This window comes from Lolium rigidum, chromosome 2 (assembly GCF_022539505.1).
Source record: "Lolium rigidum isolate FL_2022 chromosome 2, APGP_CSIRO_Lrig_0.1, whole genome shotgun sequence".
Classification (NCBI taxonomy): Eukaryota; Viridiplantae; Streptophyta; class Magnoliopsida; order Poales; family Poaceae; genus Lolium; species Lolium rigidum.
In genome coordinates, this window is record NC_061509.1 from 197,214,256 (window position 1) to 197,228,077 (window position 13,822).

A 13,822-nucleotide genomic window follows, 5' to 3' on the forward strand; every position below is an offset into this window, starting at 1 on the left:
TAGCTATTGATTGTTGAATGTTGCATGCTTGTTATGTTTGGAGCAATGTGATTGATTGTGTTCCTTTTATATTTTCCGGCGATAGATGCGAACAATTCCGGAGAAGAAGAAGAAGTGGATTGGACAAGGATTCTTTATATGTTGATGGAATTCTTATATTGATGGAGTTGAAGACGTACAGGGACAAATAAGCCAAGGCAAGCCATCTTTTGATCTCTGATTTGGTGTCTAGTTGGATGTCATTTGTTGATGTCCAAAGCACCTTGAATTCTATGTGTGTTATTCTCTCTATTTATGTCATCTATGTGTTTTCCAAGTGGGGTACTCCCTAGTGGTGATACTCCACCTTTGTCATGTGATTATGGGATCAATGGCATCATGGCCGTGCTATTCCCCTTGGTTATCATGTATGCCCAACTTGAGCATGCATCATCTCAAGAAAATAACTTACATCACACCCACCCCCTTTGTAGTATAGAGGTATCAATGTCATGATCTTGGTGTATTCTCAACTTGAGAGGAGTATGCCGTGTACCCATTGGAGAGTATGTTGGATAGTGATACTCCACTATTTAAGTTGTATTTTTAGCACCACAAATCTGAAAGTATAATCCTCCTTGTGTTGTCATTATACATGCTTACCTTAAAGCAAGTATGATCCACTCCATTACCCTTTTGTTTACACCATCTATGGCGTGATGACTCTCATCTCGGCCGTAGTGCAATAGTAGTTCCACTCATGAAACTATAGGTTGGGAACCCCTCAAGGCTTACCTTGTTGTAAATGTTTTATGAAAACCTTGGGTGAGTTAACCCAAGCGTGTGGTTTAAGAAAGCAAGGGATATTGGTAAAGATGTTCGGAAAAGTGGTGTATGGCTGTTTGGTTGAATAACCAAGGTGTTGTGGGAAAAATGGTTTTGAAAAGGAGCACTGCGTATAAGTGTACACCAGCCCAACTTTTATCGCGCAACCACTCTACCCTGGTGTGGGACGGGGCTTAGCCCGTAGTTTGTTGAAGCTGGCAGGAGCACCCTTCACAACTTTCTAGGGAGGGTCATGACGACCTCCGACGCCGGGTTGCGCTCCGGAGGAGGCAATACACCGGTCTTAACCGATAGCCGGACGATTACCGAGGGTCTTCTTGTCATGGCGCCGGAGATACGCTCAAAAGGAGGTATGCTGCCGGGGTGCCGGGAAGGGGTAAGCCCGCAGGGAAGGACTCGTGCCAGTGGAGATGGGCGAAAGGTTATGTCCGGGTATCCGTCGTGGCATATGTTGTTATGCAGGGATGATGCCCACACGATAGGTATCCGGATAGTTGTGGGGAAAGTGTGCAAACTCTGCAGAGTCAAATCTATTCGAATAGCCGCGTCCGCGGTCATGGACGGGTTGCAAAGGTCTACCTTTACCGGGGCTTGTGTTTTGTTTTGATAAATGCTTTGCAAAGAAAGTGTTGTGTTGGATGTACCGGAAGGGTACGGAAAAAGGGCGTGTGTTGACCATATGGAGATGGTCGTGGAAAAATGAAGGCTAAGTGGGGAACTTTTTCCTAGTGTTTCATGTAGAGGAACTCTTCTTTAACAAAGATATAGAGATGTCATAGGTATCTTTTGAAGTATCTTCTTCAAAAAAGATATAGGTATGTCACAGTAATTCTCTAGTATTCCCGTCAACTGAGATGGACTTATGCTACCTCATCCTCAATAAAGGTCTAGATATGTCTTAGAACTTCCTAAGCGTTCCCATCAATTGAGATGGCGGTGTGTTATCTTGCCTCCTAGATGTTTAGTGGGATGTCCTTGAAACACCATAGTGTCCGCATCACTTGAGATGTCGGCATGCTATATCCACAAGAGAAACTGATTCTCTTTCACATACTATATCCACAAGAGAAACTAATTCTCTTCCACATGCTATATCCACAAGAGAAACTGATTCTCTTCCCCGCTATTTCCACTAGTGAAATTAGCTCTTCTCTCTTGTCTCTTTTAGTTAGCTCGTTAGCATCTTTCTTGATGGTTTGCGAGTACAATTCCAAATGTACTCACGGCTTTGTCCCTGGCTATTTACTTGGCCAGACTTGGAGGAACACGATGGATGAAGAAGGAGTTGACGACGTCTATGCGAGCTAGGAACGTCTTCCCGCCGGCTGCTCGTAGGGTTATGGCAGATGACTTGGGTACTCGCGCCGTCTGAAGTGATGTTGCTACTCCGATGTTTAGTTAGGCCCTTCGAGGCTAGTATGTAAGCAATGGTCATGTGACCTCATTGTAATTTTCTTATTCCGCTTTGTAATGGATGGTGTAATTTGATATCGCTTTGGTTATGTGTTCACGGCGCACTGATCATGGGATCGTGAACTGTATACATAACAGGGAATTTCGGACGGCTAGTCCGGGGTCCCCACAGAGCTGGTATCAGAGCTATCTTGACTGTAGGAGACCTTAGTTAGCATGGACGTTAGCTAGGAAAACAATTACTTGGGAAAAACTATTTATGAAACAAATTGTTTCTTCAGTCGGAAGTATAGCTTCTACTCCTCTTATTTCTTCAAAGCTTCTAAATTCTTATCTCTCCGCTTTATTAAAATGTTTGAAAATTCTTACTCTATTGTCTCATCCACTTCAAAACTACATATTGGACGATGTCCCCAACTCAGACCGGAGACTCTAACTCAAAGATGGATCAATCCCTTGGGAAGACTCGTGTATGTCCAACAGCAGCTGTTCAAGATTGGAGGCCGACTTAGTGTGCAGATAAAAGAATAATAAGATCATGTCTTTGGTTATCACCAAAGTCTGTTAAGGAGCTGACCTTGTCCCTCCGTGGACTTGCACTTCTTGCAGTCGTCAGGGATCAAGCCCTCCGTTTCTTGACTAGTTATTTTTAGGCCAGCCACGAGAAGATCTCTACTTTAGAAGCACCTCAACAGCTACCTCTTCGAAGACCTCATGTTTCCGGGATGTCGAGACTAGAAGTTCTACGCAGCTTTCTCCTCCGCCTCAACATCAACGACTCAACACCCGGCCCCTTCACCACCAACTGCTACAAGGATCCAAATTGAAGCTGATGCTAATGATATGAAGACGTCGACATATGTGACCAGCCCCCAAACCTATAGGATGGATAGGACAAACTCAACCGCTTTGATTGAGCTACCCGCGCATTAGGAATTTCTGGGTACTTAGAGTACCATGTCTGGTTTGATGATTGCTTGTGGTTCCCTAGTGTGCTGCCTTGAATGTTTGTATCTGTTTGCTGTGTGCATGTATGTCTTGCTATTTAGACGTGTCCGCCCTTTTTAATTGTTTGAAATTTGTGAAACAGAAATTAAAAATGGAAATCTGCCAGATGTACTGTTTTGCTAATAAAAATAGTTTGGTAGCTCCGATTGATGTGATTCCAATTGCACTAGAACCAGTATGAAATTATCTTTCAGACGCCACTGACCTTGTATTTTTAGGATTTTTGTGCGATTTTTAATAAATAAAACTTGATCACTGTTTCTGGTTAGTATTTTGAGTCTCAAAAATTGAAAAATAAATATTTTTGGATGATTCCAATTGTGTTGATCTTGTTTTGTTTCTGTGCATCTAGGAAAAATACCAGTAGCCTCTGTTAGTGGTATTTTGTCTCTGGTTATGATTGTATGGGTGTCGCATGCCATGATAGGATTAAAGTTTGCCTCGCCGATGTATTGCTAACTGCTAGTTAGTTGGGTAGATTAACGAAAGACTCTAACTCTAAACCCGTTAGCAGATGTTTTTCAATCATCGGAAAAACTAACCCAGACCCCTACCTACGCCGACTACTTTCAAGATCAGCTGGAGCATCTCTACTACGCCAAGAAAGCAGAAGCCCGCACCTTCATAAGTGACTACACCTCTGCGAGAATACATACTAACTTGGTCTAACCTTGGAGTATAATCGCGCTAACCTCGAGGATATCTTCTCGAAAACTACCCTTGAACACACCGTCTAACAAGCTGAAGAATAGCGTCAAAGCCAAGCTGCATCACAAGGTTCATCGGTCATCCTCGGGTGAAGCTCATGAAGATACCTCAAGACTCTAGATTAAGTGTAGTTTACCCGCTAACCTCTTAGTTGTTAGAAGTCAGCACCGACCCTCAAGCTGAAGATTGTCTTCGACGACCTCTGTTGCGGCTTCATATGGACAGCAACCAGGTGCTTCATCGACTTACTAACTTGCCGCACGTTATAAGGTTGAGTTAACATCGTGAGTGCCTCTTGAAGTCGTGGTCTGCACGTCGCCCTTGAAGATTCTTCAACTGAACAAGGAAGATCGACGACTTTTTCAAAAGCCGACAGAACTACAAGGCAGAAGCTCTGAGTTTTTCCGGAAGCCCGATGAAAAATCTTAAGGGTGGAAGACTTCGTCTTCCACTAAAAGTTGGAGGTAACCCTAACATTTTAAACCTTTCTAACACACCGTTGGAAACGTAGGATGCACTAACCCCTCTTGAAGCCGTGGACTACACAACACCCTCTGAAGATGTTTTCAACTCAAGATAGGAGATCAATGACTTCTCCAAGGAGCGCCTGACAAGACCCGTGGCCGAAGCTTACAATTTTTAACGCCCCTCCCCGGTAAACAATCTTAAGGGTGGAAGACTTCGTCTTCCACTAGAATCAAGCTAACTCTAAAAAGTTTTCAGCCCACAAGCACCGTTGGGTGCACTAACTCTCCCACAGCCTTGAACCCAGAAATACAGATCCAACACCTGCATGGAGTAGTCAACCTCTTCATGAAGCTCGCAATCGGCAGAAATCCATCATGTCTCCCAGAAGATGAAGCAACGACCTTCTCTACAACGGCACGTCTACAGAAGAATGGAGTCTGACTTTGGTTAAACTTTATAACCCCTCTAGTTCTACACTCAGTAATCTCGGGACGAGATTAGTTTAAGGGTGGAAGATCTGTAACACCCCACTTTTTGCAACCTTGTTTATTTGTCCATAATGCAAAAATTAGGGGGAACAAAAACTTTTTCTTAGACTATAGATAGATGAATTGCCTTGATCTCGTTGGTTATGATGAATTGCCTTGATCTGTTGGTAGATGAATTGTCTTGATTTGCTTGTTGAGTTTTGTCTTGAGCTACCTCATAGAACAACATCCCTAGTGGTTAAACAAGCAACTCACCAAATAAAACACATGTGTGACTTAGGAAATGTTGTTTTCCTTCTTACTACATCAAACCTCTCTCCGATGACAACATGAGTGTGCCATCTTGATTTTCTCTTTGTAGTACAAGATAGCTCAATCATCCTTAATTCAAAACTTGGGATCAGCTACCCCTCATCACATCCTTCTCTTGTACCCACTCATCTTTGTTGGTTTAGAGGCCATGTCGACCATCTGTGTTGACAGGCTTTAAATGTCCAGACTTTGGCAATTGATCTCTAAGCACCCACAACTGTTATTATTGACTTCAATGCATGGATCTCATCTATGCAGCATTCTCTTCAACCTCCATGTCTTGCATGTCTCAGACTATCCTTGCAGCACATATATTCAACTTGATCTTATACCCTATCCAGTGTTTCAACACTAGAACACTTCCTTCAATTTTACCTCTTGTTTTTATTCAAGTGTAATCTTCACAAAACCAAGAGTGGGAATGATGGGTACATTTTGTAGCCACCATCTACCCTTGAGAACACTTCTCCCTAAATTAAGTTTTTTTCTCAAAAACCCTATTGTTTTTCCTTCTCAAGTTTTGATCACAAAACTACTTCTAGTTTTATTAAATCTTTTCATAATAACTCTTCAAAGAAAACAAGGAACTAAAATGGGTTTTGTTTTTCATCCCATTTCTACCAAGTACTGATTTCTAAAACATTACTCTCTATTTTGTTTTGTTTTTAACAAAAGGCTTGTTTATGGTACCTATACCATTTCTTGTTTACTTTAAAATTGAGAAAAACTCTACTTTACTTGAGAAAGTAAGTAGAATATTTTGAACTCCTATGTTCCAACTAGTTTTCTCTCAACATCTTCAAAATTCCATTTCACTTGAGTTCATTCCCAATTGTCTCTAGACAATTGAGATGTGTCCCATACCCTTCAATTAAACTCTTTTTCAAATGGCAACTCTTGCACATCTTATGCACATCTCTGATCCACCACATTGTATCCCCTCCATCCTCCAATTTTTGATCAAATGGATGACCATTTGATACTTTCAAATTACTCCCAATTGACCTCTTATTTTTAGAGCAACTTATATTTCATCATACCCATCTCAATCCTCTATTCTTTTCCATCATCACTTTGACCTCATGAATTGATGATTTATGTCAATATATTCATCATTGTGGGTATATGGTTATTTCACTCACCATCTCTCTTATTCTTGCTCTACCATTGTCTCAACCACCATCACCATTATCTTCTTGGCACAAGGCCATCATGCAACAAATACCATCATGGTATATTTTACCATCACAATCTTCCTCCATCTCTATATCTCTCACATTGTTCATTTTTTTTTATTGACAAGAATGGAGCCGGCCAAATTGTGTTGGCATGACAAATTCGGCCAGCCATTGTGCTCCTCACTTTCTTCTCTTGCAAGCCTTGTCTCCCAACTACCTCAACAATTAAATGGGCAGCCACCCACCTTGGCCAATCAAAAAAGGAGGCAGCCACCCCTCTCCCTCTATAAAAACCCCCTAGCCGGCCACCTCCTCCCCTTTGCTTCATTTCTTCTCTTCCTCCACTCCCTCACACTCTCTCCCTGCTCTCCCCCACGAAATGCTGCTGCTCCTTGCTCCCATGGCCGGCCATGGCCATGGAAAGCCACCAAGATGGAGCCCCCCTCCTTCCTCAAGCTTCCCCTCACCATGAGAGCATTCCTCTCACTCTCTTCTCCCCTAACCCTAGCTGAATCCCTCTCCATTTCTCCTTTCTCCTCTCACAAGATTGGATCTTGATGCAGGTGCATGTTGAGCTAAGCATGGAGAAGCTTGAGCTATCCTCAGATCTGAAGTTCTTGAGCAAAGTTCGTCCAAAACCTTGCAGTAATTTCTGTAATTTTGCTGTTTCAGATTCTGGTACGAACTTGTAAAATCCACCGAATCTCGTGTGCAGATCCAAATCGAGTGATTCAAAGTTCCACAGTTAGATACGGAAAAGATCTACAACTTGGCGTTGGTCCCATCCTCAAATTCGTTACGGATTGACCGTGGTAAATAAAGTTCTGTAAACATGCAGAATCACTGTTTGTTAGATTTATCCCGTTTTACAAAACCTTTTTGAGCAAACTCAACTGTGGGTGAAAGACCTCTTCAGTATCTTCATTTTGGCGGTGGTTTCACTTCGATTGACCTCCTGAAACTGAAATGGTTCACAGATCAAGATCTGGTCAGATCTGACTTTGTCGAATTAAACCAGGAGCTTGGAGACGAATTTTTGAATGAAACCAACTGGGTAAGAACTACCTATTCAATACCTTTCAGATGCAGCAAGCCTCATATTTTTCTGATGTGTGTATGATTTTTGGTGAATTAAACTTGTTCTGTGTGTTCTGCAGACATGACTGTTAGTTTTTAATTCATCAAAAATCCATTTTTGAACCTAATTGAGTGATTCCAATTCTGTAAGACTACTGAATGTTTTCTTAATCACCTCAAACAAGTTTCAAAACTTTATCTATTCTGTAACTCCAGAGAGAAAGAAAATGGTACAGACATGCAGTAAATTTGTAAATCCATTTGTGAGAGTTTCAGAAATAATTTGAGCCCAAATCCAACTGTGTATGCATCTCTGTTTAATTACCTTTCAAATGCAAGTGGCCTCATATTTTTAAGATTTTTCTACGATTTATGGCTTACAGATCTTGTTCTCTGGACAGTCAGATTCAAAGAAATTCCTAAAATTGTAGGTTTAATATTTTTGGGTGATTCCAATTGGGTTAGTCTTGTATTAGTACTGGCTATACAGGAAAAATATTACTAGTCTCTGTTCATACATATTTGTTGCTGTTAGTAATGTTTATGTGTGACATGCATTGTTGAAGCAAAACTTTTCGGTTTATATAAAACCCTTGACCAACTCTTTTTAGTAGAGGTGGGCAACCATTGTTTTATGCTTGCAAAGCAAAACCTCTGCAACTTAACATTAGCTCTTTTGTTTAGCTTGAGTTTTCAAATGATGTGGATTATGGTTTGCTTCCTATTTTGGTTGTAGTGTTATGGGAACAAATTATGTTAGGAAAACTGTTTTCTACTTTTCCAAAAATGTTTGAAAATGTTTTGTGAATGTTTGTGATGCCAAACAAATGCTCTTGTCCTCTTTATGATGTTATCTACCAGGGGATACTTAGTTGTGCCATGGTGATACCTAGAGAGGCAATTGCTAAGTCGTGGCACTCTCATACCTTCACTAGGTAAATAAATATAATGGGGTTTTCTTTTAGTTGCTTTGTAGTGCCTATAAGTCTTTTGTATGTTAGCCCTTAGTAAAGTGGTTAGCTATTGATTGTTGAATGTTGCATGCTTGTTATGTTTGGAGCAATGTGATTGATTGTGTTCCTTTTATATTTTCCGGCGATAGATGCGAACAATTCCGGAGAAGAAGAAGAAGTGGATTGGACAAGGATTCTTTATATGTTGATGGAATTCTTATATTGATGGAGTTGAAGACGTACAGGGACAAATAAGCCAAGGCAAGCCATCTTTTGATCTCTGATTTGGTGTCTAGTTGGATGTCATTTGTTGATGTCCAAAGCACCTTGAATTCTATGTGTGTTATTCTCTCTATTTATGTCATCTATGTGTTTTCCAAGTGGGGTACTCCCTAGTGGTGATACTCCACCTTTGTCATGTGATTATGGGATCAATGGCATCATGGCCGTGCTATTCCCCTTGGTTATCATGTATGCCCAACTTGAGCATGCATCATCTCAAGAAAATAACTTACATCACACCCACCCCCTTTGTAGTATAGAGGTATCAATGTCATGATCTTGGTGTATTCTCAACTTGAGAGGAGTATGCCGTGTACCCATTGGAGAGTATGTTGGATAGTGATACTCCACTATTTAAGTTGTATTTTTAGCACCACAAATCTGAAAGTATAATCCTCCTTGTGTTGTCATTATACATGCTTACCTTAAAGCAAGTATGATCCACTCCATTACCCTTTTGTTTACACCATCTATGGCGTGATGACTCTCATCTCGGCCGTAGTGCAATAGTAGTTCCACTCATGAAACTATAGGTTGGGAACCCCTCAAGGCTTACCTTGTTGTAAATGTTTTATGAAAACCTTGGGTGAGTTAACCCAAGCGTGTGGTTTAAGAAAGCAAGGGATATTGGTAAAGATGTTCGGAAAAGTGGTGTATGGCTGTTTGGTTGAATAACCAAGGTGTTGTGGGAAAAATGGTTTTGAAAAGGAGCACCGCGTATAAGTGTACACCAGCCCAACTTTTATCGCGCAACCACTCTACCCTGGTGTGGGACGGGGCTTAGCCCGTAGTTTGTTGAAGCCGGCAGGAGCACCCTTCACAACTTTCTAGGGAGGGTCATGACGACCTCCGACGCCGGGTTGCGCTCCGGAGGAGGCAATACACCGTCTTAACCGATAGCCGGACGATTACCGAGGGTCTTCTCGTCATGGCGCCGGAGATACGCTCAAAAGGAGGTATGCTGCCGGGGTGCCGGGAAGGGGTAAGCCCGCAGGGAAGGACTCGTGCCGGTGGAGATGGGCGAAAGGTTATGTCCGGGTATCCGTCGTGGCATATGTTGTTATGCGGGGATGATGCCCACACGATAGGTATCCGGATAGTTGTGGGGAAAGTGTGCAAACTCTGCAGAGTCAAATCTATTCGAATAGCCGCGTCCGCGGTCATGGACGGGTTGCAAAGGTCTACCTTTACCGGGGCTTGTGTTTTGTTTTGATAAATGCTTTGCAAAGAAAGTGTTGTGTTGGATGTACCGGAAGGGTACGGAAAAAGGGCGTGTGTTGACCATATGGAGATGGTCGTGGAAAAATGAAGGCTAAGTGGGGAACTTTTTCCTAGTGTTTCATGTAGAGGAACTCTTCTTTAACAAAGATATAGAGATGTCATAGGTATCTTTTGAAGTATCTTCTTCAAAAAAGATATAGGTATGTCACAGTAATTCTCTAGTATTCCCGTCAACTGAGATGGACTTATGCTACCTCATCCTCAATAAAGGTCTAGATATGTCTTAGAACTTCCTAAGCGTTCCCATCAATTGAGATGGCGGTGTGTTATCTTGCCTCCTAGATGTTTAGTGGGATGTCCTTGAAACACCATAGTGTCCGCATCACTTGAGATGTCGGCATGCTATATCCACAAGAGAAACTGATTCTCTTTCACATACTATATCCACAAGAGAAACTAATTCTCTTCCACATGCTATATCCACAAGAGAAACTGATTCTCTTCCCCCTGCTATTTCCACTAGTGAAATTAGCTCTTCTCTCTTGTCTCTTTTAGTTAGCTCTGTTAGCATCTTTCTTGATGGTTTGCGAGTACAATTCCAAATGTACTCACGGCTTTGTCCCTGGCTATTTACTTGGCCAGACTTGGAGGAACACGATGGATGAAGAAGGAGTTGACGACGTCTATGCGAGCTAGGAACGTCTTCCCAGTCAGTTGCCTGTAGGGTTATGGCAGATGACTTGGGTACTGCGCTGCTGAAGTGATGTTGCTACTCTGATGTTTAGTTAGGCCCTTCGAGGCTAGTATGTAAGCAATGGTCATGTGACCTCATTGTAATTTTCTTATTCCGCTTTGTAATGGATGGTGTAATTTGATATCAGTTTGGTTATGTGTTCACGGCGCACTGATCATGGGATCGTGAACTGTATACATAACAGGGAATTTCGGACGGCTAGTCCGGGGTCCCCACACACACCCTGCAGTCGTTGGTGGCATGGGAGAGCGAGTTATGCCATTTGCAGTATGGCTTTCCATTCAGCTCTTGCGCCGTGGGGAATTTGAGACCTTCAGGTATCTTCAACTTCTTTTCCTTGAGTAGGAGGTCGAAGATTTGCTCAGTCCTGGTCACGTCAAAATCAAATCCCCTGGGCGGGCCTGGTGGCTTTACCCATTTGCAGGACACGGGGGTTCCTCCCCGAGTCCACTCAGCCACTGCTACTTCTTGGTCTCCCGCAGGAACTTCGTCTTCCTCTGCATTGACCAGGGCTACTGCACGCTTGAACTTATCTTGGTACAGGTCCGGGTGGCGCTGTTCATATGCCGAAAGTTTCTGAACCATGTGCGCCAGCGAGGGATATTCTGCTTGGGAGGCCGTGTCCTTGAGCTGTGTTGCAAGGCCTGCTACTGCCAACTCGACTGCTTCCTTTTCATTTATACGAACCGAATAGCATCGGTTCCTAAGATTCCTGAAGCGCTGGATGTATTCTGTCACAGTCCCCGCGCTTCTGACGTAGTTGTGCTAGATCGGCAATGCTAGACTCGGAAGCTTCTGAATGGTAATGTTCATGGAACTGCTCTTCCAACTCGCTTCCAAGTTTGGATGGAGTTCGGTGGTAGCGATGTGTACCACCCGAAAGCCGATCCCGTGAGGGACCGTGAGAAGAACCTCACGCGCAACTCATCCGACGCCGAGATCGTGCCCAGCTGTGCCAAATATCGGCTCACATGCTCGATGGAGCTGGACCCGTCTGATCCACTGAACTTTGTGAAGTCCGGGAGCCGATATTTGGGTGGCAGCGGGATCAGTTCGTAGCTGTTGGGGTACGGCTTGGTGTATCCGAACGCCTTCCTTTTCGGCATCATGCCGAACTGATCTTTCAGAATTGCACAAATCTGATCCGCTGAGATGGCTGAAGGTGTCGAACCCTGAAGATTCGCCGGGGTGGCATACTTAACCAGCCATGCTTGTTTTTCTGGTTCTAAGCCAACTGCAGGAGCTGGGCTTTGGAGGTTTGTCGGGGCGGCGTACTTAGCCAGCCACGATTGCTTCTCAGGATCGGCTCCTGATGTTCCAACTGCCGTTCCAGAGGCCGCTGTTATTGCAGCCTGGTTCGAGAGTGCCCAGGCGTTGCCGTCCGGCACGTATGCGCACGCGTACCCGTGCGGGACCTCCTTAGGTGGCTCAGGCAGGAATTGGTAGTCACTAGGATCGCCACCAATCTTGTAGACGACGTATGCCGATGAGTTCGGCAGTTCCGGTGCTACCCATGCGAACGGCCGGGGCCGGAGCGGCATCTCTCCTTTGAAAGTCCCCGCAGCCGGTCCCGACGGGGAGTACCGGTGACTCATGATTTCCTGGACGACGCGCGGAGCGACACGCTCCAAGGTGTTCACCAGGCTCTCGCAGTGGCGGTGCAGCGAATGAGCCACCATGTAGTTGATCTCCTGCCGCAGCCGACCTGGTGCGTTCTTCTGACGGGGCGGACAGGTCCACTCCATCGAGCGCGCCTTCAGGTGTGAAACCCTTCCACCTGACGCCATGGGAGCGGGTTCGGTGGAAGGAGCCGATGAGTTCGGCTTCGAGGGTTGCCTTGATCTCGTCATGCTTCTTCTTGAGCTCATCAGGCAGATCCGCGTACGTGACCGGAGTGTCTTCCGCCATCTCGGATGTAGATGGCGATGTCGTGGATGTCATAGGGCGTCCCACCGGGCGTGCCAGAATGTGTTGACGTCAGAAACCCACTGGCGGGCAGAGACGGGCAACACCGTAGAGCCGGGAACAACTAGGGCTGCGGCTGGCCCTAGTCCCTCTGAGCGACGGCCCGCAAAGCCTCCCTGGTCGCACGCACCGATGTTTATCACAAGGGCGTGCCACCTGACCTATACCTGGTCGGGAAGGTGTGGATGATGCCTCGCTTAGTTTCCTGCAGGGCACACACGTAAACGTTAAATACGAGCCTCGATCGGCTCTCGGGTTATCCCGTGAATCGGCTCAAAGAGCCGATCCACCCATGATTCAGACGAGGTGTCCGAATATATGGTGGTCCTGCTTGATCAAGGTAAAGCTAATGAGATCTACGACGATGTGGGGTTTTCACCGCATAATCGGATCATCCTACTCCAGGTTGGGCCTCGCGGCCACGCACGGTGATCATAAGCCGATCCTAAACAAGGCCTAAAAACCAACACGAGGTTGATCCTCGGAACATCCTGCTTAGGGCCAACGAACGACACCCTACGTGCCGCTGGATCCTCCCCCTTTGTAAGGCCTAACTATTGCGGATATTAAACTAATCCTTGTAGAACAAGGAGCAATCGTAACGGATCAGATCTACTAAACTATGATCAAGCGGGGTGCCGCCCCTACACCTAAAATAGGTGTAAGGGCGGCTAGACATGCAAGGGTTGCACTACGAAAGCATGCAGCACGAAGAACAATGCTAACCCTAACATGTCTAAGATAACTACGTTGCTCGCCATCAAAAAGGCTTCAGTACGAGCAACGCATGAACAACGGGGCAGGCTTGTGCTGCCTAGATCGCAAGATGCGATCTACGCAGCATGATGCTTACCGGTAGAAACCCTCGAGACGAAGGAGTTGGCGATGCGCCGAGATTTGTTTGTGGTTGAACGTTGGTTGTTGTTTATTCCATAAACCCTAGGTACATATTTATAGTCCAGTGGACTTTCTAATGTGGGCGTGCACCAAACCGTGCACGAGTAAGATTCCAACTTCTAAACTAAGATGCGATCTAATATGTTACAGATACATGGGCAATTAAGCCCAACTTGGTAAAAGGCCGATTCACGTATTACTTCTATATATATATTCTTTACGTCCATCTTGATCGCGGCCCACCTCTGACTCGGTCAAATTCGGTGATAACAA